We start from the raw sequence: 6,123 nt of genomic DNA, 5'->3' as shown, positions 1-6,123 counted from the left end.
GTCCCCCCTGCCCATGGCCACCTCCTGCACGTATCCACGTCCCCATTGTCCCCTCCTGCCCGTGCCCATGTCACCATGGCCCCCTCCTGCCCATGGCCACCTCCCTGCTGTCCCCACGTCCCCTCCTGCCCCGGGTCCCCATCCTTTCTGGGGTACAGCCCCCACTCCTCGGGGGTCCCTGCACCTCTCGCCACGACCTTTTAATTCGGGGGCTGCTTTAATTGCAGCGTTTTGATATTGAGACATCAGCTCATGTCACAGGGAGAGCTTTAATTACAGATGAACTGCTGGCAATTAGTGCCCGGCAGCGGAGCCTGATAAGGGACAGGGACAAGGGGTGACGGGGTTGGGGGGGTCGCTCACCCGCACCCCCCGCCTGGGCACCCTGGTCCCACCCCACTTTGGGGTGCTGCTCCTCCATCCGTCTGTCCGTACCCCGTTAGCGCGGTGGCCACGGTTGCGGTGTCACCCTTTGTCACCGTGTCACCGCGGCGGCTGGTGTCACAGCGAGGCCGCGGTCACGGCGCGGGCGGGAGGGACGCTCGGGGCTCCTGTCCCCCCGGTTCCGCGGGTGTCACCCCCAGCTGCCCCGCGCGGGGGTCCCGGCGGGCCGAGCGCGCCCCTCCCCGCGCAGGCGTCGTGGCCGCTGCCGCAGCGGTGCCGGCACGTCAGACAGGTTTTATGGCTTCTCTTCTCGGCACAAACCGCTCGGCGAGAGGCTGAGCAAAAAGCATCGACCGCGGCGCGCCCCTCCCCCCCCGCCGCTGCCCGCCCTTCCCCCAGCGCCCCGCACCCCGTCTTCGCATGGGTGGGGGCGCCCCATTGCCATGGGTGCAGGGGGGGCCGTGTCCTCTGGGACCCCCGTGTGGGGATGTTGTGCCTGTGGGACCCCCATCTGTGGGGGGTGACACCTGCAGGACCCCCATATGGTGATGCTGGGAGCAACCGTGTCCCAAGGGACACCCATGCGGGGACATCCCCCCCACAAGGATATCAGGGTCACGGTGCCCTGTGGGACCCCCATTTAGGGATTCTGGGGGGCGCCCATCTCGCCGCCCCCCCGCCCAGCACCCTGCGCCTTTCCAGGTGAGTTTGGGGGTCCCCACGAGCACCCAGGGGTGGGTGTCGGGTGCGGGAGCAGCGGGGACCCCTGTCCTTGATGGGGTGGGGGGGGTTACTTGGTATGCGGGAGCCGCCGGCGGCTTCAAATCCCATCGACTTCCAATGAGCGATGCCATCAATAAAAGCTAATTGATGGCACGGCCGCTCCAAATCAGATTCCCCGTCCCCTGAATCGAATTGATGGCTCCGCGCCCCGCGGCAGCCGCGGCAGAAATTGAATCTATTAAAGGAATCGGCTCCATTAGCCCGGCCCTTCTGTCTCGCAAAGCTCCCGGCCCCGGGGCTCCCCCCGCTCCATGCCAGCCCCCCCAAATCCCCGCTGTCACCCGCGCCAGATGGGGCGCTCGGGTACCGCCGGGGTTTTGTGGGGTGAGGGTGCCCGGGGACCCTCGCCGTGGGGGTTTGTGCGGGAGGTGACGCGGTGGCACCGGTGTGGCCGCGTCCTGCCCGGCACCCCGGTTTGGGGACGGGGACAGGGTGCACCGCGGCACTGGGGTGACCCTGAGCACAAGCTCTTGGTCCCATGGTGGCTGCTGGCACTGGGTCCCCTCACCGGGTGCCAGCTGTGCAGGGACAGGGGACATTGGGCGCCCCGACAATTGTCACCGTGCTGCGGTGAGGACGAGGCACCGCAGCTCAGAACACACTGTGCCCCCCCCGGGTGGCTGGAAGGGAGGAGCACGTCCCCCCCAGGGACCCCCGGGGACAGTGGGGCCCGTCCCTGCGCGTCCCATGGGTGCAGAGCAGCTGTCGCCCCCACCCAAGAGCCGCCGAGAGCATCCTGGAGATGGGAAATGGCTCCGTGTCACCATGGAAACGGGGCCACCAGCTCGCCATGCCAAGGGGACACACCGAGCCGAAGGGCCTCGAGCTCCGAGCAGCACCGGGCACCCCAGGGGTGCCACCACGGAGCCCGTCACCCGCCTCGGCCCCGGCACCCGGCGGTCACGGGCATGCGGTGCCATGGGTGTCACCGGTGGGATGTCACCGGTGGGATGTCACCCTGGCCGGGCGCAGCGGCGACGGCGCTTCCCAGAGCAGCCGCCTGCAGATGCGCATCGTCAAGGTTATAATTTAGCAAAAAGCGCTCAGCAGGGGCTTTGGCCCGCGCCGGCTAATTAACCGGAGCCGCACGCACCGAGCCCGCGCCTGCCATAGCAATGAGGGCACGGGGAGCGGGCGTGCCGGCTCGCACCGGCGCGGCACACATGGGGTAGGGGTGCGGGAGCACCCCCGTATCCCTCAGGGATGGGTGCTGGGTGCCGGGCATGGGTGCTGGCATTGCCATGGCGATGGCACACGGGAGCATGGGCACCGGTGGGTTTGCGCACCCGGGTCTGTGGGTATCCCCTGTTTGTGTCCGTCCGTCCGTCCCCACCTGTGTCCGTTTGCCCATGTGCGCACCGGGGTGCCGGCAGCAGCTTGGTGGGGCTGTGCGCCCCCCCCCGCCGAAAAATGCCGCTGTAATCCTGCCGGACAATAATCACCATAATCCTGCCATGCATCACCCAAGGGTGGCTGGGGTGGGTGCTACCAGGGTCAGGAATGGGCTCTCGCTGCCTGTCTGTCCCCTCTGGGTGTGGCTGTGGGGGACAGAGGGACCCCAGCACCCAGGGCTGGAGCTGCGGGTGCCATGCTCGGGGTGCAGGGGAGACCCTGGGGGGGTCCCACGTGGGAGTCCCCCCTTCGCCCGGTGGTTTTGCTGGTCCCAGCCTGGGGACAGCGGTGGTGACAGGGACAGGAGTGGCCAGAACCGCACAATTCAATGCGCTGGATTATTGAGCAAGAAGCCACGGTGAGACCTCACATTGGGGGGGGGGGGACACGGGGGACCCGTCACCCGGCGGGGGTGACCGCGCTGCAGGACCGGGGTGCCCCCCCTCCGGAAGCCTTTGCTAAAGGCTGCGCTATGCAAACCCGCCCGTGCCGGCGCGGCGGCGGGTGCCGCAGCCAACCTGATGAATATTTCAGGCCCTGAAATCTCCTGCGCCCGCATGTTTTATCCTTTATTACCCCCGCGCACCATCCCCAATTAATTAGCTCGTTTGCTTCCCCAGGTTACTGCGGCACAGCCAGGTCACCGCGTGCGCACAGCCGCTGTCCCCAAGGCCAGGCCGGGGGGGTCACCGGGGGATGGATGGGGACGGGGGGACACCCATATCCAGCGCTCCTGGGTCACCGCGGGCCTGCGGTTCCCCTGGCGTTGTCACCTGCGTGGGGACAACGTGGGGACAATGTGGGGCAGGACACCTGTCCTCATCACCCCCGCGTCACCAGTGCCACCCGTTAGTGGCGCAGCCGCGCGGCACGAGGGGACCGCGCTATGGTGCCATGGGGACCGCACTATGGCGCCGTGGGAACACGAGGACTCGGCCACCGCCTGGGTGCCCAGGGCTGGCGTGCTTTGGCACGGCGGAGCCGGCTTTCCGGCGAGGAGCCGCCCGGTGCCAAGGGCAGGGACGCTGCGGTTTCCTCCCCGCCGCGGTGCCGGCAGCCACGCGCGGCTTCACCGGCGGCTCGGTGAGGAAGGTGATGCCGATGTCCTGCCGCCCGGCGCAGCCGTGGCCGGGCTCCCGGTGGCCTTGGCAATTAACCCTCCGCTGCACTCCCGCGCCAGCGAGCTTCGCGGCAATTAACTCCAGCCGCTGAGGTGCTAATTAACAAATCGCCCCCGCGGTCACCCCCCTAAGGCACGAGGTGGCTCCGGCTGGCCCCGCGGCTCACCGGGAGGTGACCTGGTGGCCGGCGGCACCGCCACCCATCGCCACCCCCTCTGTGCCACGTCCCCGGTGCCATAACCCCAAACCAGCACCGGGAAGTCCCCGGGGGCGTCCCCAGCGCCGAGCGTCCCCCCGTTTCGCCAGGCGTGGGTGGGCTCGGCACCCCGCGCCTCCCGGGGCGGCGCTCGCCCGGTGTTTGCCGAGACGCTGACGCGGCGCGACCATCCGTGAGGCCTTCATTCAAATTTAAAGACCAGCGCGGGGATTGAAACAGAAAGGATAAGAGGGGCAGCGAGGACGGCGGCGCGGCCGAGCGCCGGCGCGGGGCTGCCCGGTTTGCCACGACGAGCTGGCGGGCGCCGGGGGACGCTCGGCTTGGCGCGGTTGTGCCAACACCACCGGCTACCCGCTCCCCGACCCGGGGTCCCGCGTCGCCGCGGCACCGCGTGGCGTTAGCGTGTTCTCGCCGCGGCTGGCTGGCCACGTGCCGGCACCCGGCTCCCGCCGGCGGGTCGGGAGCCCTGAGCTCAGCACATTCGGGGCCGCGTAGGTGTGGCTGGTGAATATTTCATGCCCGCGCGTCGGCCGAGCTCGTTCTTGGTTACGCTGCTGCTCCTTCCCCGCGCGCTCGCCATGTTTATTTATTTAATGAATTATTTATCGGCGCTGGCTCGGCCGGGCGCTGCTCCGCCGCTGCCCCCCGCCGGCTCCCCCACCCCGGCGCGATGGTTTATTGAATGCCGGCTGTGCTCTGCGGTTGCGACACGCTGTCACAGGAAGCCGCGGTTAAATATTAACCAGGGCGGGCAAAGCGGGGGACGCGCGGCCGGCGGGACCCCCACGGCCACCGCAACCACCACGGCCACCGCGGCCACCATGGCCACCGCCTGCGCCGGTGTGGGGGGCTTCTCTCCAGTTCCCCCTATTGCTTTGAAGCAGAAACGTGCTGGAAGCGCAGGGTGGAAGGGATGGGGGCGCATGGGAATTTGGGGACACGGCGGTGGCTTCGTGTCCCAGCCCCCCCGCAGAGCTCGGGGCCGCTCGTGTCCTCCTGAGAGCGAAGGCACCGGTGTCCCCTGGCTGTCCCCACCGCGGCCCTGCTGTGCTTGGCAAAATCCAGCCGTGTGCCGGCTGCCGCCAACGTCCCCAAGCCCCAGGGGACGGTGCTGTCACCGCACGTGGGTGCACATCGTGATGCTCAGGGTGCGTTTTCCCGCCCCACGGGAGCACCCGCCGCGGCCCCACACATCGAGGTGTCCCCCCCAGCCCCCCCGGTGAACGCGCTGGCACCGGCGGCAGCGTTGCCACGAGCCGTGGGGGGGTTCCCGTGTGGAGGTGTGTGTTGCCATGGGTTTGCCGAGCCACGGCGTTTCCATGGCGGCAGCGCGGTGCTGCCGGGCCCTGCCAGAGGTGCGCAGCCCCCCGGGGATGCCACCGCACCGCGAGGGACCCGCTGCCGCCGGCACCACCACCGCGCCCCGGCACTGGGGTGCCCCTGCAGCCCCCCCCGCCGCTTCCGCCCCCCCAGGGCAGCCGGAGCCCTTTTCCACGTGTTGTGTTTTCTTCACTTCACTTCTCCGGATGAATAATTAATAGAGGCTTTTTTGGTCCTGCGGGCCCTTCCGCCGGCCCCCTCCCCCTTCCTGGCAGGGCTCTGGTGGGGGCTCGGCCCCCCGGAGCCGCCGGTGCAATGGGGGCTGTGCCACGGGCATCACCGCCACTGGAACCCCCCATGGCACTGAGTGGGACCGGGGGGCTCAGACCGGCCGCCATGGGCTTCGTCCCCCTCTATGGGCTGGGGCAGCATCCGCATGTCCAAAGGGTCCTTGGGGAGCCCAAAGAGTGGCCATGGGGGGGCACAGCCACACTGAGCTCCCCTGGGAGATTTGGGGAGCTGGGACACCCCCCAACCTCAGCACTGGGCAGCAGCCGCCGCGAGCCCAGGGCCACCCGGTGTCACCCGCCCCGGCCACCGCGGTGGGAGCAGCCACGGCCGGCTCAGCCAGCCCCGCCGCGGTTTCCAGAGCCTCCCGTTGCGTTCGCAGACTCCTCCGGCTGCCAAATCTCTGGGTCATGTGCGGAAGTGGCGCTGGCGGAGCCGGGCCCGGCGTGTCGGTGCTGGCAGCATCGCGCACGCCGGGTGTCGCGCCCATGCGGGGAGCTCGCTCCCGGCCAGCGCGTGTGCTCGTGTGCGCACACGTGTGCCGGGGCGGGGATCACCTGGCACACGGGAGCGCCGGGCGGCGCCGCGCGGCAGTTGCTAAGGGATCTTGCCGAGGAC

This window comes from Streptopelia decaocto, assembly GCF_964273445.1.
Source record: "Streptopelia decaocto genome assembly, chromosome: 26".
Classification (NCBI taxonomy): Eukaryota; Metazoa; Chordata; class Aves; order Columbiformes; family Columbidae; genus Streptopelia; species Streptopelia decaocto.
The sequence above is the reverse complement of the archived record's forward strand: the minus strand, read 5'-3'. Positions refer to the sequence as shown.